General features: G+C 37.6%; 2 protein-coding genes across 3 annotated transcripts in view; one reads left to right on the top strand and one right to left on the bottom strand.

Annotated features, from left to right (window-relative positions):
* Positions 1-7,974, bottom strand: part of SUPT3H (SPT3 homolog, SAGA and STAGA complex component) — a 427,271-nt gene extending 419,297 nt beyond the window's left edge. The window contains exon 1 of the mRNA XM_069487792.1: positions 7,916-7,974. The gene's annotated coding sequence lies outside the window, so the exon portion shown is untranslated. The remainder of the gene's footprint in view (positions 1-7,915) is intronic.
* Positions 1-24,278, top strand: part of RUNX2 (RUNX family transcription factor 2) — a 205,679-nt gene that overhangs the window by 35,088 nt on the left and 146,313 nt on the right. The gene's annotated exons all lie outside the window — the stretch shown is intronic.

A 24,278-nucleotide genomic window follows, 5' to 3' on the forward strand; every position in this document is an offset into this window, starting at 1 on the left:
TTCACATCAGGATATTTATTGGCAAAAGGTAAAGGGTCCCAATTCTAGTTTATTATAACCATGATCATCCGTTCACAGTCATGTTATTTAATTTTTAAATCAAACAGGTGAATAACATTTTTCTTGACATGATGAGCTGATAGCTCATTACTCTTAAAAATATTTCCCATACCCACATTTTTCTGATGTTTTAGATAATTAACTTCTTGAGACATTAACTTCTTACACATCAAAGTCCTATCATTCCAATGCTTTACTTCCTTTCTTCCAGACATTTAAAAAAAAATCCTGTTAAAAGCAGAAGCACTCAAGTCAATTTTCTCTAATAAATACAGTTAACATGGAACTGAAAACCTACTGTAATCTTTTCAATGGGTTAATGTTCTGCAGTTGTTTCAGCTTTCAATTGAAATGCAGCTGTTTGCCATATTTTACAAAATGAATTCAGATGTGCAGATTGGGACCTAGATTATTTCAACATGCCATAGTTTAATACGCGAACCCAAGGAATAAGTTCACTTATGATTAAAACTATTTAAACCTGATCATTAAGCCAATAGCCAGTACTATGTTACACCTATAAAATCATGTTCCAGAGAAAAATTGGCATTTGTGGTTTTTTTTTTTTGAGACAGGGTCTCACTGTCACCCAGGCAGGAGTACAGTGGCCCAATTATAGCTCATTGCAGCCTTGAACTGAGCTCAAGAGATTCTCCCAGTTCAGCCTCCCAAGTAGCTGGGACCACAGGTGTGCATCACGATGCCCCACTTTTTTTTGGGGGGGGGGGATAGAGATGAGAGTCTCGCTATGTTGCCCAGGCTGGTCTTGAAATCCTGGTCTCAAACTCCTGGCCTCAAGTGATCCTCCTGCCTCAGACTCCCAAAGTGCTGGGATTACAGGCTTGAGCCACCACACCTGGCCAGCATTTATCTTTTAATTTAAAACAATGGAATTTTAGACAGACCCCTTTCCTTAGAAAATACTGCTACCAAAAAAGAGTTTTGATTTTAGTGAAGTTACACACCATAAAGTGTATTAGGCCAGTGGAAAGTAGTCAGATTTCTGGAATATATGTTGAAGGCAGAGCTGATTGGCTGATGGATTATACATGGGGCCTGAGAGAAGAACAGTCAAGGATGACTCTGAAGTTTGGGGCCCAAGCAACAGCTTGAGTGGTGGTGCCATTTATCAGATCAGGAAGACAGGGAAGGAAAAAACCCAGTTCAGGTGGGGCCATGTTAAGTTTGAGACAACTATCAAACATTCAAGTGGGGATGAAATCCTGCAGAAGCTTTGTGAGAGATGTTGCGAAATAAAAGTCATGGTCATAGGGTTTTTGTTAAGAAGGATAATTAACCAATAATAGAACCTCATATAAGGATCAACTAATCTTGCAAACTCAGTTTCTCCATCTGTCAAGAATAATTTCTGTCTCACAAGGGTATCAAGAACAATAAAGAGCCCACCACATAATGGACATTCAAAAAATATAGATAATAACAGAACACCCTGTGAACTATGAAAACTCTCCTTCTCTCTCTCTAGATAATAGATACAGATATACAAACTGTGCATTTACATATCCTAGTCAGCTACATGAGCAATTTTTTTTTAACTTACATACATAGGAAGCCAGTGACAGACTGCTCAAACACATGAGGTTCCAGTATCATATTTTTCTTCTTTAGGAAGCCAGTGACAGACTGCTCAAATACATGAGGTTCTAGTATCATATTTTTCTTCTTTAGTCTCTTATTGATATGTTTCTATTCCATTGCTTTCATACTCAGTATTCGTCCAGAAAAACTATTTCAAAAAAAAAATTCATTCTTTGCAAAAATGGTCCCTGAAGTGCACTGCAAATGTGCCTACTAGATTACCTTAAAATACACAATTTCCAAACTCTGACAAACAGCATACAGCAAGGCTTACTTTTCCAATATCAAAACACTTGTTGTTAAATTAATTGAGTGACTTAATGGTTAACTTTTCAGATGTGTGGAAAATTCTGGAATCAATTATACTCCTAATAGTAAGAGGTAAATGTATTTGACAAAGATATCCAAAAAAGGAGCAAGTCCCTTAAACATCAAAGACTGTTCTTCGAGTCTAGTTTCATTTGAGAAAGATTAAGCGTTATGAAAATTTGGTATTAAACATAAACAATTCAACAAAATATGATGTTAAAAACAGTTTATGTGACTAAAAAGAAAAAGGAATGGGAGATCTACTGTAGATATGTGAAAAATAGATGAATTTGGAGTTTATAAAGGGTCTTTTGCCTGTATTAGCTCACATTTTTCCCACGATCACCCTACAAGGCAAGGATTTTCCCTCTACCAATGAGGAAACTAAGAGTAAAAATTTTGACTGAAAATCACAAATCTAATAAAAAATAGGCTCTGATCCCAGGTAACTGATAACCTGAAATATTCAGTCTATCTAGATATACTATATTTTAACAAAACACTCTCTCATTTTGGGGCCTTCCTTTTTTCATTCCTAAGAGATGCCTATCTCCTCCTAACACACTAAAATAATATGAACAATGAAGAGTTGTACACACAGCAGTCAGGAGACTTAGGTTGTCATTAAGTTATCTTGAAGACTGATGAGTTTAAACAGTTAAGGAATTCTTTGCTTAAAAGAAAAGCCTAGGCAGATGGATAAACAACTATAACAGATAAAAGTATAACTATGCAAGTTGGTGGGAGGGGAACCCAAGACAACTGAGCAGGTTTCAGAACTAGTTTGAAAATCACTAATTTCACCCAAATCCCTCATTTTTCAGGTGAGGAAACTGGAGTCCAGAAGGGTTTCTTGAACTGCCCAAGGACACATCACTATTTAGTGATACAAGCTGGGACTAAACTGAGGTCCCCTGACTCCTGGTCCAGAGTTCTTTCTACTATACAACGAGGAACATACAAATAAAAGTTCATCATAACTAACTCATAAGACCGCCACAATTTGTGAACTGTGTTGTGAAATATCTGCCTATGCCAAACCACAGTGTAGCACTAAAGAGCTGGGCTCTGCAGTTCAAATACAGGCTCTACCATGTGACCTTGGGCAAGTCATGCCACCTCCCTGCCTCAGTGCCCTCATCTCTAAAATGGAGATTATCTCATAGTTTACATGAAATAATGCATAGAAAGCACTTAGGGCAGTGTCTGGTACATATATGGCACTAAGTTCATTCTAACAATAATGATGATGATGAATCTAAGCAAAAGTATAGCTTCTTAAAACCATATCACAAGGATTATCATTAAACATGCTATATATTCTCAAGGAAAGAATGTTATGATTTAGAGTAGTCTTTTCTTAAAGGCTAAGATATGAATAAAGTGAACTATATAAGATTCAGTCATAAAACTGCTACAGCATTTAAAATAACAAAAGTACACTTCAAGATTTTTTTCAGTAATTTTTATATTTGTATGGCATTTTACGGATTACAAAGTAAATTTACATAAATTATTTCAATTTACTGCCCGATAATTAAATGAATATTGCTTTTCAGTAACTCCCACATACCACATGTCAAACAGCATGCTATTTTCATGTTCATTATCTTATTTAACCTTCAATATCCATTAACTATAAGCTGGATATTTTCAGAGGCAGTAATACAGTGCAAAAAAACCTGGCAGACCAATTCCCGAAAGAGCTTCATTATATCATCTAATAGGTAGGAATCACATGCCTGGATAAATAAATGAAATACAGTATTTAGCACAATGGATGGAACACATTAAGTGCCAGAGAAAATGTTGGTTCTCCCCTATCAGTAGTATGGAGTTGTTTTGTGCAGAGAATATATTGTAACCAGATCAATAAAGCACTATTATCGTAACTTACAGTATTATTTTAAAAAGAGCACTGTCTTCAGTAATAGTGTATATTATACACTATTTATGCTGTTACACAAAATAAACAACAATTTTTGCAGATTTAAGGTCTGTCTTTACTGGAGGTAAGATGAAACAAAACCAATTAAACATAAAAATGTTTGTAAAATAAGAAAAGAATTTATAAATGAACTTCTCATTTAATGCCCACCAACAATCCTGTGAGCAAGTGGGAAGAGGTTAATTCCATATTACTGATGAAGAAATTAAAGCTCAGAAAATTTAAATACCTTAACTGAAATCACAAAGAGAATACGGCAGAAAAGGGCAAAAGCTAGGTTTTCAGAATTGGTTTTAAGTGCTCTTTCGACCAATCCACAGTACATTTCAGAACATTAAAATCTCTTCTAGATCTATTATCCAATAAATTTAAAGCTACAGGCCGGGCGCGGTGGCTCACGCCTGTAATCCTAGCACTCTGGGAGGCCGAGGCGGGTGGATCGCTCAAGGTCAGGAGTTCGAGACCAGCCTGAGCAAGAGGGAGACCCCGTCTCTACTAAAAATAGAAAGAAACTATATGGACAACTAAAAATATATATACAAAAATTAGCCGGGCATAGTGGCACATGCCTGTAGTCCCAGCTACTCGGGAGGCTGAGGCAGGAGGATCGCTTGAGCCCAGGAGTTTGAGGTTGCTGTGAGCTAGGCTGACGCCACGCACTCACTCTAGCCTGGGCAACAAAGTGAGACTCTGTCTCAAAAAAAAAAAAAAAGAAAGAAATTTAAAGGTACAGCAACTAATATTTATTGAGCTGCATCCAACACATCACATGAGTTACCTCATTTAATCCTTATGAACCTAGTAGTAGGTTCTATTACTATCTTCATTTTTTTTTTTTTTTTTTTTGAGACAGAGTCTCACTCTGTTGCCCAGGCTAGAGTGAGTGCCGTGGCGTCAGCCTAGCTCACAGCAACCTCAAACTCCTGAGCTCAAGCGATCCTCCTGTCTCAGCCTCCCGAGTAGCTGGGACTACAGGCATGCACCACCATGCCCGGCTAATTTTTTCTATATATATTTTTAGCTGTCCATATAATTTCTTTCTATTTTTAGTAGAGATGGGGTCTCGCTCTTGCTCAGGCTGGTCTCGAACTCCTGAGCTCAAACGATCCGCCCACCTCGGCCTCCCAGAGTGCTAGGATTACAGGCGTGAGCCACCGCGCCCAGCCTACTATCTTCATTTTTAAGATGAGGAAACGGGCTTCTTAGATTAAACAACTTGGCCCAAATCACACAGTTAGTAAGTTGCAGAGTGAGGATTCAAATCAAGTGTTTTAGACCCTCAATAAAATATTTTATCCACTACAGTATAAATTTAATACAATAATGCATTTGGCTGATTCATCATTATTTAAGTAAACTATAAGCAAAATCCTTAACATTCTAATACATAATAAGCAGATTTCTAAATGATTTCACGATTCAACCTCTCCATAAAATAAGTGTTATTTCAACACATATACTCAATCTTCTGATTGGACTGACATGGCCTAACATGCTTTGCAGCTCCCTATACCAAAAGATGATTTTTTTCAGAGAGAACCAAAATCAAGATTCTATCCAAAGCAAAATATTCAAATTACCAGTGGCTTAAATGGACAAGTCACTTGGCCTTATTCCTGGTATCTATCTTATCTATTGAAGCACAAAAGTAATAATTTTGCTACTATTTTAAAGCAAGTATATTTCTGAGATTTCAATAGGGTCAACCTTCTAAGATTGAGTATTACGAATTTCAATAATTCTAAAATTAGGGTGCCCATATTATTATGTGGTCCCAACTTGAACATTTTTGATAGTGAAAAGGGCTCTATTAATAATTGGGGTGGGACAACCAGGCTTTAAACCACAACTGCCCCCCAAAAATTAAGGTATACAGTCACCCTACATAAGAGCAACTCCTTCTGATTTGTGTATTACAGCCTATTCTCTGCATATGACTTAATTCATGAGCTTTAATTTATCGTTTCAGATGTAATGATTATCTTCAGCCTTGAGACCAAGGGCATCATTTTATAGACATCAGACCAGAGTTAGGAGTGCTATCTATAAAGTTTTTTTAAGTTTTATTTTCAACCTTGACTTTATAAACACTTGCCTTAGAAAGAAAAACAGATATGTGCATTTCCAAGAAAGTAATCTTGTACAACATCTATCAACAAATTTCACTTATCTCATCAAAAGTTTTGAACACAGATAACCACAAAACTACTCCTAAATTGTCCCAGTGCTCAAGGGTTACTACTACAATTTATTCAATTGCTTTATTATACAAAAGGTTAAAAAAAAAAAAAAAAAAGCACCATCTTTCAAACGGCAAAAACTTCAGGAATAAAAGAGTTGAAAAGCTTTCACTGAAAATTAACCAAAGTGGTAAAAGACAGGAGAAACCAATGATCACAATACAGTACAATAATGTTAAATGAAAATATTAATAGTTAGTGTTGTCATGGCTCTCCAATTAAACTTAGCTAAGAGTCAAAAGAATGCTTTGCTTTAATTTGTCAAGATGTAAGTACTAACAGACCCATGCTTTGAAATAATATTTCAATGAAAGGCATTATTTGATATAATTATGATTCCCTAAGGCAATAAATGTTCTAAGAGTTGGCTTCTCTTATTTAAAACTCAACCAAATCAAGAATTGGAAAGGCTCTTTCTAGATTCTAGACCTATGCTGTCCAATGCAGTAGCCACTAGCCACACTTAGCTATTTACATTTTATTAATAAGTAGAATTTAAAAGAAAGTTCCTCAGTGACATTTGCCACATTTCAAGTGCTCAAGAGCCACTCTGCTTAGTGGCTACTATATTGGGGCAGCACAGATTATAGAACATCTCCATCATGGCAGAAAGTTCTACTAAACAGTGCAGCTCTAAATCCAGACACACTTTGCTAGAATATCCTGAGGCAAGAAACTTGCAACAGCACAATGAAATATATTGTATTTTTGCAAAGCACTACCACAAAACTGTTACTCATATTTAGTCAAATTCAGCCTCTCTGGACAATTCAACAAATTCTACCAGTTCCGTCCTCAAATTGGTTTTCAAGCAAATCTCTGCAGATAGAATTTATTTCCTCGTCCAAGGTCTGTCCGACACATACACTAAGACCCCATGTCCTCTCCTCCCAGATAAATACATTTTTCTTTCCAATGAAATAGTTTAACATATCTACTAACCACATGGAGGCATGCTAATTTACCCACATTTACAGTATCATTACGTCTCGGGGATCGTCTGAGTGTCAGATATTATATTCCACTGTTCCCATAACTTCAGTCTCACCAAGTATCCAGATTTTAGTTGAGAAAATAAGGTCACAGTGATTCCAAGCTCGTAAAACATGAAGATCAAAAGTAATTACAACATGTACTGAGCAGCGCCTGGCGCTGTTCTAAGCGTTTAATGTGTATTCTCTCACATAATCCTCACAATTCTGAACTAGCTATAACGATCCCTAACTTACAGACCAAAACACCTAGGCAAAGACCAGCTAAATAATTTCCCCACGGGTCAAAGACACAGAAAACAGAGTAAATCTTTTCCTTTTTCTGAATGCTACACTCCCACTAACGCTGCCTAACTCTTTTCCCACCGTGCCATAAAGCAACAATTTCCTTCTTTAACGGTTCCACGCCCCCTCCACACACTACCTAGATGACAGGCGAAAGGTGCAGAGCACAACCGGGCAACCCCGCTGCTCCTCTGCCCAGCTCCCCCTCGCCCCACCCCCACCCGCCGACGGGGAGGAGTCACGAGTCAACTCCACACTCCGCAGGGGAACTAGGACGCCGGGCCGGCGCCTCCCACGGCCGCCCTCCCTTCGGCCCTCCCGCACAGTCGCCAATTACTGCCCGGCTGCCGCCCTCCAGCCCGGCCCAGGAAGTGGCCATTGCAGGGGCCTAGAGACGCCGGGTTCGCCGCGCGGCCCCACTCCGGCTTCCCTGACCTTCCCCAGCCCGCAGCCCCCGCCCCGCCCCCCACACCCCCTACAACCTCTGCTTTAAGAACACTTGTAGGCACGGCTGCGCGTCCCGCGTGGAGATTGTGGGGGTAGAGTTGGTGCGGTTTCAGCTGCTGCGGCCCGGGACACACTGGGAAGGGGGGGTAGAAAGTGTAGCAAGAGAAAAGGTGACTGGGCTGTATGGGGGGGGGTGCAAGATGGCGTGAGCGCGACTCTCTCGGTGGGGCGGGGGTTCTGGAGACAGGAGGTAGCGATACGGACGCCCCCACCACTGGCTGTGCGGGCGCATGCGCGCTCAGCCAGGTGGCGCGCGGTCCGCTTTCTAGCGCAAGCTACTTCCGCCACGCTCGGCGGGGGCGGGGCGTTGTGCGCGGCCCTCGGGGCTCGGCGCGGGCTGGGCTGAGCCACGCGGCTGGCGTAGAGTCGGGGTCGCTGGGAGAGGTGTGGGGATGAGCTGGGAACCGAAGGTTGTGAGCGGTCCAACGCTTGTATGCTTTAGAAATGGGGCTGACAGGGCTAGGGTTTTTGAAGGATTTGGTGACCGACAATGGAAGTTGGTTTTCAACTGCAGGATAGAGATCGGCCGCTATAATCTTCTATTCAGGAATTGGGGTGAACGGGAACCGTAGCCGGACTGTGCTTTTAGAATGGCGGAAGGAAACGGAGAGGTCTGAAAGACTGTCTCCCCAAAGGGCTGCAACGCTGGAGTGTCAAACGGGGAACCCTTTCTTGGAATGGTGAAACATCAGCTCTTCCGCCGTCCCCCTGCCCTTGCAAAGAATCATTCGAGAGGCAGTAGGAGATGGTCTACAATTAAATTTTTCCCCAACTCATTTTAGTAAGCTCAGGCGTTTATGTTTTTGTTATTGAAAGCTTTTTCTACTTGAAGGCTTTCTTTGGACGAGCCTGTGTTTATTTTTCTTGAGGATTTTGGCCTGTTCCTCATTTTTAAATCTTGCACCCCCAATATTGAATTCTACGCCTTGTCGTTTCACATTTGATTGATCCAGGTGTAATTCATTAAATAACAGTTGTTTAAGATAATGATTTGAGTTTCACTCAGTATATTATTTGAAGTCTTATTTATATTTTTAACATTCTTTTTGTCTGCTTGTGGAAGAGAACTGATTATCCATGCCTCACGTCCATTCCTACTATGCTGTATTTTATAGGGATTCAACTATTAACCTTCACCATGTCTTTTTAAGCATTACTGCTTAAGTTATTTTCTTGCGTATGAATACTGTATGTATCTCCCAATTAATCCCTTCTTTCCTCCTATTTGCTTATGTGGTTTAAAACAGCAACATATTTGGTTATTTCCTCTGTGGATTGTAGTTGAGCTTTCTGTTAGTTTTGTGTTTGGTTCTCTGTGATTTCCCCAACACTTAAGTATTTGCCAAATACTTAAACTTACAAAAGGATAAATATATTTAGGATGTGAGAGCTCAGTAAATGTGTAAATCAGGGCTCAATTCAATGTTGGGCAAAGTAGGTAGTATAAGGGAAAATAACAGAATGAGAATTGTAATAACTTCTTACAGAGGAAGAATGGTTTATACAATAGTTGAAAAACTCTTTTGAGTACGTTTCCAAGAAAATAGTTAACAGAAAATTAAGAGAAAAACGAATTATCACATCTAAAGAAATACAATTCCAAGCAGATTATTTCAATTAAAATTAGGTTCAATAAATGTTGCCATAGTAGTTCCTGGAGTTTCACCAGATTTGGCCTAGTTTATTAGAATCTTCTTACTCTCAGACTGCTGATGTTTAGCCTACATATAATCACACACAACAGAAGTTAATGAAAGTGAGACAGGTGAGAAATGAAAGTGAGACAGAAGTTAATGAAACTGAATTAAACAAGACATTGGTACAGGGAGCTTAAAAATTCACTCTTAGGATACTGTGAATTGTGCTGTTGGCAGAGATCTTAGTTTTGAAGTTATCTGAGTCCTAGTGTTCCTACCTCCTGGAATCTTAAAATCCATTTTTTAAAATTTGATTTAGATATAATTTTGATTCTAGTTTGAAAGCATTGCTGTACACAAAGGTTCAAAAATATTTTTCCATTAGATTAGTAAAAAATACCCTAAACTAGCAATGCAACTATGATATCTTAATTATAACAAAGCTAGAACAGTGAAGCTCTTGCTGAAGGTAAGGGTGTGATGACTACCATTTCTCAGAAAAATAAGAGCTTTCCAAAGCATATGCAGAAAACACATCAGGAGGCCAAACACATCATATCACTCCACAAAAATGTCTCCATCACCTGAACAAAATTGTTAAAGGAAAATGAAGCATCATTAGTGTAGACTTTTACCTTCCTCTGGCATGATAACCTTCATGTAGACTCACTAGTGCAAAAAGGAAGTGTCCATATCAAAGTAAAAATGCCCATTGGCTTCTTAAAAATGATTAGGTTAGGTAATAAGGAAGCCCTCATTCTTGAAAGAATAGCAGAAGCCATGGCTAATATAGAACTATTAATATCTCTGTGATTCTGTAGAACTAGTTTCTTCTCATGTGGATGCCACAGTTATAGTTCACTTTAGATGACCTGCAAATTCTTCCTCTTGTAATCTATGACTCTTATTTGTTAGGATGCTTGTGGAGACTTTTTATTTTCCTATTATCAATTATTTTATCCTTTGCTATATTTGCCTTATATTTGTAATGCTTAAATTGTCACTGTGGAAATAAACTGGAAAGAATTGCATATTGTTTAGAACTGCATATTGCAATTGTTAAATTGTTGATGTATTCAGTTAATTTTCTGACATTGAGAACTATTTTTCATGCAATCTCAAAGATACCTTGTTTTATGTTTAGAGCAAGTTGTTCTAACCAAAAAGATGGTTCAGCTCTGTGGTACCTAGGCGAATAACATCATTGGGCCTCAGTTTTTTGTTTTTCTGTTTGTGTTTGTTTGTTTTGAGACAGAGTCTGGCTCTGTCACCCTGGGTAGAGTGCAGTGGTGTCATCATGGCTCATTGCAATCTCAAACTCCTGGGCTCAAGCAATCCTTTTGCCTCAGCCTCCCACAGGCGCACACTACCTTGCCCAGCGAATTTTTCTATTTTTTGTAGAGACAGTGTCTCACTCTTGCTCAGGCTGGTCTTGAGCTCAAGAGATCCTCCTGCCACAACCTCCCAGAGTGCTAGGATTACAGGCCAGAGCCATGGCACCAGGTCAGGCCTGTTTTTGTATCTGTAGAATAAGGTGATTGAACCAAATGAACTAAAACCATGTGGCCCTAAAATTCTATGCTCCTTTAAAATGGGAATGGCCAAAGGATGGATCCTAAAGTTGTACAAAATAATTTTTGCTGTCCAAAAGTACATGAATATGCAAGGCTTTTGTTTTAGGCCAACTTGGATGTTCAACTGATATCATACATTTCAAAAGAAAAACCAACATGAAAAGATATATCACATCTTTGATACACTGGGTGGAGCGGGGTCACAAAGCTGTTTATGTGTAACCAAATTGACTCCCCCTGCCTTCCTATTGCATTCATGTATTTCAAAGTGGGAAAAGCAACATGAAGAGAAAAGAAATGTTAAGAATTGCACTATGAGGTAGCTTGTAGAAACGTAATCATTACCTCTCATTGTAGGTTTAACACCCCAGGATCTTTTAAAATTAGTGTTTAGCTGCTGAGAAAACAATCATGTTCTTCAGAGTCAGAAGGGGAAGGGAATCATAGAATTAGCAGGGTTTCAAAGAGCCCTTGAACTCTCCAGGCACACAGAAACTTAGTTGTGCCCATTACCATGGAATCCAATATGTAATACTCCATACTGGAAACAACCTTTTACATTTCAACAAATATTTATTGTGGGCCCACCATATGTGTCTTACAGTGTTCTAGGAGGTATAGATATATCAGTAAACAAAATAGAAATCCATGCCATTGTCACACTCACATTCTATTAATAGTGGGAGAAGTTAGATAATAAACAAAATAAATATATAGTCTGTTAGAAGGCCCTGAGCATTATGGCCCCCCATAATCATAAAAACAGGGAAGGGATATGGAATGAGACAAGGCATAGGAGGAATGGGGAAAGTTGTAAATTTTAAGTTGAACAGTTGGAGTAGGCCTCACTAATGACTTGAAGAAGGTGGAGGAGATATCTGCAGATGTCTTAAGAAAAAGCATTCCAGACAGAACAGCCTGTGCAACAGCCTGTGGTGGGGACAGGACTGGTAAGTGGAAGGAACTGCCAGCAGGCCATTTTACTGAAGAAGAGTGAGCCAAAAAGAAAATAGTGTGATACAAGATTAGAGGAGCACAAGGAGGCCAGATGGTGGAAGGCCTTGTGTGCCTAAGACTGGGAGGCTATTGGCAGGGGACTGACATTGTATGATTTAGGCTTTCAAATGGTTACCTTGGCTGCCAGGTTGAAAACAGTCTTGTAGAGTGGCAGATGTTATTGCAATAACCCAGGCAAAAGATGAGAGTAGCTTATACTAGGGTGGTTACAGAAGCCTTAAGGCATGGTGGGATTCTAGATATATTTTGAAAACCAGATGATTTGTTGACAGATTGGATTTAGGGTTCTAGAGAAAGAGAGCAATCAAGGATAATCAGTGTTTGTTCTGAGAAACTGGAAAATTGGATTTGCCTATATATTAGCTAAGATGGGGAAGATTGGGGTTGGAGTATGTTAGATGGGTACAAGAGATCAAGAATTCAGTTTGAAGAACAATAATTAAGCACAGTATTTATATTATCTTTGATGTTTTTGCCATCATAAATAAGTTCTTATGGAAATGAAAAAAATTTGGGTTTGTAGCATTTTAAAATAATTAATTTTCCAATCTTGTTCATATAATAGAGTCTTATATACATAACGTATAGCAAGCAATATTTTACATTTGTTTTAAGAAAACGTGAGAATAGCTAAACATCCCCTTATTTAAAAACAAAAATGAAAAAAATTTTTAAAGTGTTTTTGTTCTCTCAATACTTGAAAGTAAAGAATAAAGTTGAAACAAATGTATAGATGAGTTCTCCAAAGTATTTTCATAGTAGTATTTCTTTACATGTAAAACTGGATCTATTTGAGTGAATTATTTGATAAGTACTTTCCTTCTCTATTACACATGGAAACAGGGCCAAAAATCAATTAGTGCCATGTGAAATAAACCATAGTATGGCTAATGCAACCTGCTGTTCCTACTTCACATTCTGAAGCTGGATGCAGTAAACCTATTTTGACTAAGTAACACTCAGATCAATTCTTAAATAGGGATCAGGGAACTATACCAATAGGTTTTAACCAAGTTACTTTGTTTTGATTTTTAGCTTTTTACAGATGTTGCATAAACTGTATTTTTCTCTTTCCAGAATATATTTAGAACAACCTCATTAGTTCAGTCAGGTATAGTGCAGAAAATGTGGGCTTTGGTGCCACTTATTAGCTACAAAACCCTGGACAGGTTATTCAACCTCTCTGAAAATAAGTGTCCTTCATGGATAAGAATAGCAATATGGTAGGGGTTGTTATCTGGATTTAAATGGAAAGTTCCTGCCACATTGCAAATGTTCACCAATTTGTAATTGTTGTCGTTTTGCATTTTTTAGTTATTAAACAATATTATGTTTATATTTTTAATGCATTAGACATAGAAATATTAAACACAAAATCTTATCTCAAGTATTAGCATTTATATTTTCTTAATTCAATAAATTTATGCCAATGTGACAATTATTTTTTTTAACAAGCATTTATTGAGAACCTACTAAATACATCAGTCATTGTTGGCCATTGGGGATATAAAGATGAATAACAGAGTCTCTGCCCTCAAAAAGACATCTTACCAATGAATTTAGGAGAGATAAAGGTATATAAGCAAGTAAGAGCAAAGGTACTATAGTAATATGTAACCCAGATGTCAGCTAAGATCTCCCTGATTTTTAAGCTTTAGGTTAGGACTGGCTTGAGCCTCCATCGGGTAAGCCCAATGCTCAACCTGGGATTTCTTCACATTTCTGGAGAGCTAATGTTCTCACTGTCCCCTCTGGCTCTGAACTTCCATTTCCAGTAAATTAATGAGGTTCATGGATGAGTTAGGAACTTAGCCCTGTTCCTAGATTTCACCTAAAAGCATTTTTACAAAGCCCTGTGTGGCCACAGGAGATTTTCTAAAGATTTGAGGTAATGAAAGAGGGTTTACATCATAGAAATATAACTTAAAAGTACCATAAATTTCTATTTTTAAAAGCCCTCCTGCCGCATTGCTGTGTTTCTCCACAATGCTCCCCTTTCTTCTTTCTACTCAATCCTTCTCTTCTCTTCCCATCCGCAAATTCCTATTTATTTATAATGTTAAGAGGTTTGGTTATCTCTTTCTCTCTCTCTTTTTTTTTCTCTTAGATTCCAGCAGCTCCAGTCGTGGGGGGCTTGCTGGCTACCCAGCAGCTTATTAGTACGTTTTCTTCAACAACTGGGAGATCACTTCCTTCAAAACTATCAGCTGTAATATAAATTATTTGACCTCTCTATGTATAGATTGTAGCAGAGTTACAATTAGGAAGTAACCATTTGAGGGCACTAAGTGTTGACAGGAGTAGAAAAAGATGTCAAGGAAAGCAACCTCTCTAAGCCTCAGTTGCCTCATCCATAAATTAAGGATAATGCTATGAATTCCAAAGGTTTGTTATGAGGGTTACATGGGAATGTAGGTACAGTGCCTTGCACATAATAATCACTTAGTAAATATTGTTTTTCATTATTATTGTTATTACCATGGAGAAGATGACTCAAAACTCAGTCTTGAAAAGTTAGTGATGGTTGAACAAAATGGGGAAGGATAATTTAAGCAGAGAGAGCAGCATTAGCAAAGTCAGTGTGTTAGAGGGAACTGCAAGTTGTCCAACATGATGGGATCATAGGGTATAGAAGAGAAGCTAGAAATTTGGGAAGGGCCAGATCAAAGAAAATCTTGTATATTATGTTTGGACTTAATTTAATACAAAAGGGGGAGCCTTGGAAGAATTTTTTTTAATGCAATGACACGGTTAAATTGCCTATTTGGAAAGTTGGCAGTAGTATGCAAGAAAGGTTGTAAGGGTGAAAGATTGAAAGGAGCTAACAGTTCAAGAAAGAGATGATATGGGCTAGAGTTAAGTCAGTGGAGTGGGAAGCAATAGAAGACGACCAGTACAAGAAATACTAAGGAAGTACAATTTTATATGACTCGATCTGGTAAGATAGGATAGACATAAGGCAAAGAGGGAGCTCAAGGATGATTCCAAAGTCTCTTGACTTACTGAGTAGATGGTAGTACCATTTATCAAGACAAAGAATACTAAAAATGGCAGTTTTAGACACTTTTGTTTAAGGAAACTACAAAATTCCGGTGGCTATAACCAGTAGCCAACTGGAACATTCAGACAGAATGGTGGGGATAGAAGCTGGAATAAAATCTGGAATTCAGGAGAGTAGGTGGACATTGAGATTTAGGAACTAGAAGCAAACAGCAATCATCATTCCACACGTATCACTTAGATGTGAAACTTAGCCGTGTTCCTAGATTTGGCTTAAAAACATTCTCACAGGATCTGTGTGGGCACAACTGAAGCCAGGGGAGACAATGAAATCCCCGAGAGAGTACACAGAACTGAGAGATGAGCCAAAGATTGAATCCTAAATGGCCACAGTCAATGGGAGGGGAAGAGTAAGAATCAACAAAAAACGTTGAGAAGGGCCAGGTGCGGTGACTCACACCTATAATCCTAGCACTCTGGGAGGCAGAGGTGGGAGGATCGCTTGAGCTCAGGAGTTGGAGACCAGCTTAAGCAACAGCAAGACTCTGTCTCTACAAAAAATAGAAAAATTAGCCGAGTGTGGTGGCACACACCTGTAGTCTCAACTACTCAGGAGGCTGAGGCAGGAGGATTACTTGAGCCCATGAGTTTGAGGCCACAGTGAGCTGTGATGACGCCACTGCATTCTACCCAGGGTGACAGAGTAAGACTCTGTCTCAAAAAAATATATATCGAGAAGGTAGTTAGTGGTGTCACAGAAACCAGGATAAAAGAGTTTCAAAGAGAGATATTAATGATACTACAATAAGAATTAGGGTTAATTGGATTTAGTCAGTTGTTGACCTTTGGCAAAACAGCTTCAATAGAGTGGTAAGAATAGAAGCTTGGTTGTAGTGACTGAGGAAGGGAAGAATAGATAAGGAAGTGGAGAAATCAATTTCCTTATTCTTTCCAAGAACTTGGCCTATGAAGGAGAAGGAGAGAAGCTGGAGAAATATTCAGGGCTATGGGACAGATTTTCAAGATCAAGAAACTTGAGCTTGTTTACAGGCTTTGCATAAAAGCTTGGTAGAGAGGGAAGGCTTGACCCAGGTGCTACCCGTATAATCCCAGCACTTTGGGGGGCCCAGACGGGAGGATTGCTTGAGGCCAGGAGTTTGAGACAAGCCTGGGCAACTAGTAAGACCCCGTCTAGGGAAGGTTTGCACACTTGGGATAGAAGAGGATCAATGACAAAATCTACAGGATGCAAGTATGGAATTAGATCTTGGAAGAGACAGGAAAGTTTTTGATCAAGAGAACAGGAAGTGGGATAAGCCTTAAAAAGGAAAAGGGGTAGACCTGAAGAAAGAGATGAGAACTTAAAGCAGTTCATACTTGATGACCCCAATTTTTCCTGTAATGTAGGAAAGAAACTGTTTTGTTGAAAAAGTGGGGATGACAGGGTGAACATTGTATGAGGTGATAAAGTTTTGTTGAACCACTGTAGAGAATGGGAGAGAAAGAACCAGAGGCTTGTGAAATTGAAGCTAGCTCAGGGTGTAGAACAGTGGCTCTCAAAGTGTAGTTGCAGCATCTGCTTCTTGTTAGAAGAGAACATTTGGGCTCCACCCCACACCTATGGAATCAACTCTGGGGGCGGAGCTCAGCAATCTGGGTTAACAAATCCTACAGTGGATTTTGAAGTAGCCAATGTTCAAGACCACTTGCATTAGAACTTCTACAGAATTTGTGACTTCCCTAACTAGCAAGCAAATGGTAAAGCACAAACCATGTGCTTCTAGTCATTTCTTAGTAATGTTTTTATATTACAATAAGATATATTTATTTGGAACAATATACTTAAGGATTTAAAAAACTCTGCTGGTTTCTCCCTGGAAATGGGTGTCACACAAGATTTAAAAATCTGAACAAAGAGAATCCTTTCTTCCAAGAAAATATTATTAAAAAACAAAAAATAAACCCTTGCCTCTCTACTCAATTTTCACATTTATAGTAGAGAAATAATAAAAGTGTTGTTTATTGTATCAAAAGTATTTAGTGACTCACCCTAGAGTAGCAGTTCTCAAATTATGCTCCAGCACTGGTGTCATCCCATTCTAACTAAATAATGGCAATCATTTCCCAATATATGGGGGAAAAGTTTATGAACTAAATTTTCTCAATTTTAAGTTATTCTCCCATAAATTTTTCTTAGAAGTTTGGCTTTTGCTACTACTTGTCTTGCAGCAAGTGCTAATAGATGAGAAAATAACGAAACAAATGTAAATGAATATTAGTGAAATTTGAAGTTAGCCAGTCATGCTTAGTTCAATAGTTTCTCTTAAACTGAACACATGTTCATGACTGTGATTTTTATATCACATACTAATAACAAAGTCATTTTCTACTACTATTGTTCCAGTAATGTTGCCATTGCTCAAATATTTAGAACCTAACTTGGAACTACTTTCATTATTGGGGGGATATTCTTTTGAATATCCTAAACAATGGAAAAGCTAACAGACCCATGGTCTAGAAGGATGCTAAAGATTTATTTTACAGCTGAATATGAATGTGAGTGATCAAGCTGATTTATCCCGGTGTGCCTTGCTTAAAGAAATATGACATTATATGTAAAAATCTATATTTACAAGCCATAGGTGTGCATGTGGGAGACATTCCCCGATTACTTACAGATAAGACTAACCTCAGAAAGTTAATTTGTATAATAAGTAAATAATGGGTCACAGTAGGGAAATAGATCCAAGATAGCAAACCTTAATCATAACCTCATTAAAATATTACATAAATAAGAAGAGAGGTTAGTCACAAAGTACAGAAAAAGCAGAATTAGAACATATTGGCATAGCGTATCCCAATACTGTGAAGGTAAATGAGTAAGGCTATCAGAGTTCTAGTATCATTTAAAAATTCAGATTATGTAGATAACTCCCCTTATTATCCTGATCCTGTTGTGACCAAGCAATCTTTAGATGTTTTGGCTTCCATGAATAATATAATGGTTTCCAAATAATATGATGGTTTCCATCTATAATATTTGGTTTCCAAATAATATGATAATCAGGCTAATAGGAAGATTCATTCTACCCAACAGTGATATTTCCTTACTGCCAATCAATAACTCAGCATTTTGCTTTTTATGTTTGGTCTCTTGTAAGTAAAAGCAAGTCAGCTCTGGAGCCTGATATGTTGTCTGGGAAGGGTCGAGGGGGCCAAACCCCAAAGCTGAATGCCACTCCGAGAGGTTCAGGGGTAGTCCTCCTTGGCAGCATCCCAATCTGGAAACCTGCCTTTCTTCTGAACAAGTACAGGAAACTGATAAATTATCATGTGCTTGTTCACTTCATAAAAGGATCATTTGCTTTATGAAAATATTTTAAAATACAAGGAACTTAAAGAAGATGAGAAACTGAGAAGTGACTTTTGAGTTCACTCAGAAATTCTTTATTGTTGACATAACTAGCCTTGATGATGTGATGGGGGTATAAACGTGAATGTACTGAACAAATCACTCATTTGAGAAGGTTAGCAGTAAAAGGAAGGAAGGACAAAAATATTAATAGAAACTCAAAGGGAGTTGGGTAAATGGAAAGAGGCTTGGTTGTTTTTCCCCCATGAAAAAGAAACTACATCAGCAAAAAAGAGAGACAGAGAAAGAACCAGTGGAAGTAGAGATACAAAAGGCATAGGGGAGAAGGGGGATAACTGGGAATTCAGGCTCCCTAAAAAAATTGGGTTTGTGGGGCAAGGGAGTACATCTCTTTGGGGGAAAATGCCTTCAAAACTACTCTGAAGTACAACATTTAGGTACTTCTTTTAAATGCATAACTTTATTACTATAGGATGGCTTTAGATTCCCTTCCCTCTGATCAAATCTCTCTCCAATTTTATTCATTTACCAAATATAAATTAAGTGCCTCTCATAATTAAAAGAGGAAGAAAGATGTGACCCCTGTCCTAGAGGAGCTTACAGTCTAACAGGAGAAATGGGCTTCTAAACAAATCATTGCTGGTCTTACATATGCACAACATCCTAAGGAAGCCTAGAGGAGATGAGTTTTACTTTTTAAATATTTAAATAATATTTCAAAACCATTTAATTCATTTGATTGGTGGTTTATCTCTTCACCAATTTCCAGTCCTCACCTGTAGGCTCTGGTATAGTTAAGCTTTTATACTTGCTTCCAGTCAGTTAAAAAAACATGCATTTCCTTTGCTTATACAGTATAAACAGTATTAGAGGCTCCAGGGAATTCAGAATTATATAATACATAATCCCTGCCTTCAAGAAATTTGTAGTCCATTTGAGGAGATAAAGCTAATGGAACTTTATGTTTTACTATCTATATTTCTTTCTTTTCTTTTCTTTTCTTTTTTTTTTTTTTTTTTTGAGACAGAGTCTCACTCTGTTGCCCAGGGTAGAGTGCCATGGCGTCAGCCTAGCTCACAGCAACTTCAAACTCCTGGGCTCAAGCGATCCTACTGCCTCAGCATCCCGAGTAGCTGGGACTACAGGCATGTGCCACCATGCCCGGCTAATGTTTTATATCTATATTTTTAGTTGTCCAGGTAATTTCTTTCTATATTTTTTTTTTTTTTAGTAGAGACGGGGTCTTGCTCTTGCTCAGGCTGGTCTCGAACTCCTGAGCTCAAACAATCTTCCTGCCTCAGCCTCCCAGAGTGCTAGGATTACAAGTGTGAACCACCATGCCTGGCCTACTATCTATATTTAAATATTTATATATATAAAAAATAGAATAATGTATAATAAATATAATATATAATAAATTTATATATTTAAATTTATATTTTTCCTTCTTAAAGGGAAAAATAATTAGGTTGTACAACCCCTACAATAATTCTGCGATATTTCCCAGACAGGAGAGATTTTAGGTAGGGGGAGTCAGAAGAAAAAGAAGAATTTGTAATGTTAATTTCTAGGTGTAGAAATTACCTAGAAATTCTAGGTGTAGAAATTACCTAGGAAATGCCTAGGTGTAGTTTTTGGTATTTACTCTGTTTGGTGCTCTCTGAGCTTCCTACTCTGCAGTTTGGTATCTCTCATTAATTTTGAAAAATTCTCAGCCATTATTACTTCAAATATTCCTTCTGTTCATTTTTCTCTCTCTCTTCTCGTGATGTTCTGTTCTGACTTTTTCATTCTTTTTTTCTTTTTGCTCTTTAGTTTTGGAAGTTTCTGTTGACATATCTTCAGGCTCACAGATTCTTTCTTTGTCCATGTCATATCTACTGATGTGCCCATCAAAGGCATTCTTTATTTCTGTCATAGTATTTTTATTTCTAGCATTTCCTTTTGATTCTTTCTTAGGGTTTCTTTCTATTTCTATTACCCATCTGTTCTCACATGTTGACTTTTTTTTTCAGTTAGAATCCTTAGCATATTAATAATAGTTATTTTAAATTTCCAGTCTGAGTCTGGTTTTGATGCTTACTTTTTCTCTTTAGACTGTGTTTTTTGCCTTTTAGCATGCCTTGTAATTTTTTATTGAAAGTCAGATTTGATGCATTGGGTAAAAGGAACTGAGGTACATAGGCCTTCAGTGTGAGGTTTTATGTCTTTCTGGCTAGGAGTTAGGCCTTGTTTACTGTTTGCTGCAGCTGTCGTGTCAGAGGCTAAAATTTCCTGAGAGTCCTCATTTTTGCCCTCCCACCACTGTTGTCTTTGGGTTTCCATAGACACTCCTTCTTGAGAAGGGTCTGAAGCTTGCAGATCTTTTAGCTGTGATCCTCTGTTAGTATAAAGGAGACTATTGATGTAGTGGTAAAGTATGGGGTCAGGGGAAGTGTTCTATAATTCTATTATTAGGTTTCAGTCTTTTAGTGAGCCTGTGTCCCTGAGCTGTGACACCGTAAGTGCTTCTCATCTTCTCTTCCTCCCCCTCCCCCCATTAAGTTAGATAGGAAGCTAGAGAGGGCCAGGGTTAGGCATTTCTCCTTCTCCATGTGGAATGTTGGAGGAGGCTGGAGTTGGGTATTTCCTTCGCCCGAGTCAACTCGGCTCCGGTAAAATAGCTTTCCTTGAAGGCAGAACTTTGTTAAGCAGAACAGAATGCTCTCAACATATTTCAAATGGTTACTTTCCCCCTCTTTTCACAGGAAGGTTGAAGGTATATTTCCATGAACTTTAACATGAGAAGCTAGTGGGGCTCCTGGTAGTACAACTCAGGAATTTTGTGAGACCTCTTGAAGGCTAGGGCCCCAGAGTTTTGTTGTTATTATTTTTAATCTCTCAAGCTAACTCATAAGCTTAGTCTCTAGCAATTAATGAATTACTCCTTAAGCGGTCCTACTAGGTTCCAGCCACACTTCTGTTCCTGGTAAACTGTGATTGTCTATATTCAATCTGTCTCTACAGTGTTTGGGGCAGTGGTTTGCCCTGAGACTTCAATTGTCTGACAGATTTTTTAAAAAATGATTGGTTTTCAGTTTTTTCAGCTTTTTTTTTCTTTTTTTGTGAATGGAAGTGACAACTTCCAAGCTTTTTATGTCAGATTGAAAACTGGAAATCCACTCCAATCTCATATGTAGAAATATTTAATAATTGATGACTATGAGAATCCTAACATCTATCAGTTGAAACCATGCTGGTACTCAACGGTTGAATAACATGCTATTCTATACTCAGGTCTTGTTGTTAAACCTCCTAGGTGTTAGATTATATAGTTGAATCACTCAATCCATCTGAGCTTATATTTCCTCATCTGTAATATGAGAGTAATATCCATTCTTCCTAAAATATAGGAAGGGAGGGTAAAATAAGAATACATGGGAAAACATTTAGAAAAAAAATGTGTCACAAAAATTCAGTGAAAAAGGAGACAATTTCTATGGTTCTTTACTTTACATTATAGCCTATAAAAGCAAGAATTTAAAATGAGTCATACACTATTTAACCCCAAACATTTTTCAACCACTATATTAATTACAAAAAGACTCTTTGCTTTATGAAAAGATTTCTTAATTGAGTAATTGCTTTAAAATTAAGACAATTGAAACCTGAATGGGTATGATCCAGTGACAGGCAATTATAAAGCTTTAGTATAGAAACTCCCCTAATAAAGCTTGTAAAATACATCTGTTGAAATAAATATTTTATGAAACAGAAATAGATTCCATATTAATTCTCAGCTAGTCCATAAAAATCTGAGCATTTTCGTCATATGATAATTTATTAGAATTTTTAAAAACTTTATTAAGGGATAATTTACATATCATAAAATTCACTCGTATTTTAGTTGTATAATTCAATGGTTTTATTACTGGGTTGTGCATCTATCACCATAATTTAGTTTTAGAACATTTTCATCACTTCAATAAGATCCTTTATGCCCATTTATAGTTAATCTTTGCTCCCATCCCAGCCCTAGACAACCACTAATCTACTTTCTGTCTCTGTATACTTGTCAATTCTGGATATCTTGTATAAATAGAATCATATAATATGTGGCCATTTGTGTCTGGCTTCTTTCACTTAGCATAATATTTTCAAGGTCCATCCATTTTGTAACATATATCAGTATTTGATTCCTTTTTATTGCTGAATAGTAATATCCATTGAATGGATATAGAACATTTTATTCATCCATTCACCAGTTGATGGACATTTGGGTCTTTTCTACTTTTTGGGCATTACGAATAATGCTGCTATGAGAAATGCTTATATATATTTTGTACAAGTTTTTGTGTAGATATATGTGTCCATTTCTCTTGGGTATAACACTAGGAGTAGAATTCCTGTATCATATGGTAATTTATGTTTAACTTTTTAAGACATGATCCAACTGTTTTCCAAAGTGGCTGTACTAGTTAACAATCCCACCAGTAATGTTTGAGGTTTCCTATGTCACCACATCCTTGCCAACTTTTGTTATTGTCTATCTGATTATAGCCATCCTTGAGGGTATGAAATGGTATCTCATAATGTTTTAATTTGCATTTCCCTAATGACTAATGGTGTCAGACTTGTGATACTTATCAATATTTCAAAAATGGCGCTTTAGCCATTTTTATACCCTCTTTGGTGGTCATTTCTAATCTTTTGGTAGTCCCATATTTTAAGGAATCAAAAATAAAGAATTACTGATAAATTATTTATATTCAATTGGTTTTTTAATGCAAGAATTGCACATATATATTTAATGCATAATAGTTTTAGTACAATAAATTGTCTTTAAACGTATAATATTAAGTAAAAACAACACAATAGAATATCATTGATCTGCTTAGGTCTTCAAAGGCAGGGATCTTCTCTCATCTTAGTCCAGGCAGTCCCCAAATTACAGATGAGATACGTTCCTGGGAACATCTTTACGTTGGATTTGTGCGTAAATCGGATCCTTGAGGAAAAGCACTTATGTGGTACTACTACTAATAATATTATAATGGCTCATATGTGATAATAATACAGCATAATACTGTAATATTAATAATATCCCTGTACTGTAATAATAAATTACAGAAACTATTGTGCTCTTGCTTTTAATTCAAACAAACAGTACCTAAAAACAAACTCATACAAAAAGTTTAGATAGGAGAAATTTCAAAAAAGAATGATAATAATAACACTCACCAAGTGTGGCATCAATGTCTTGCCTACTGCAAGGGGCACTTTTGAGGCAAGAAGGTAGGCTAACATTAGTGGGAAGGTGATGATGGAGGCAGTGCCGGAGAGGATGGAGTGGGTGCTGGAGAATCAGGATTTGCTTCTGTTGCTGGAGGAGGGGAGCTTACCACTGAAGTCGGTTTCTTGAAAACAGTATCTAGGGTTGTTTGCACAGCCTTTTTAACTTTTGCATTATAAATGGCCTTGTAGCAGCTGATGTTCTCACTAACTGCACAGTAAACCTTTGTAAACCACTCAATGTTAGGATCTTGCTCCTCAAGCTTAGCAAATTCTGCTTCAATGAGACTAAAGGCTTCAGCTAATACTTTTGTCATAAACTTTCTTGACTCTGGATCTTCTGATTCTTTGTGTTCTTTTGTTTCTATCAGCTGCTTCTTTATCTAGGAGACTAGCTGCTAGTGTAAAGATGCTGTGCGCACGGACGGCTTACACCAGGCCGTTTGTTTACATGTGTGAAGAGACT

The sequence above is a fragment of the Eulemur rufifrons genome, chromosome 15, assembly GCF_041146395.1.
Source record: "Eulemur rufifrons isolate Redbay chromosome 15, OSU_ERuf_1, whole genome shotgun sequence".
In the NCBI taxonomy this organism is placed as follows: Eukaryota; Metazoa; Chordata; class Mammalia; order Primates; family Lemuridae; genus Eulemur; species Eulemur rufifrons.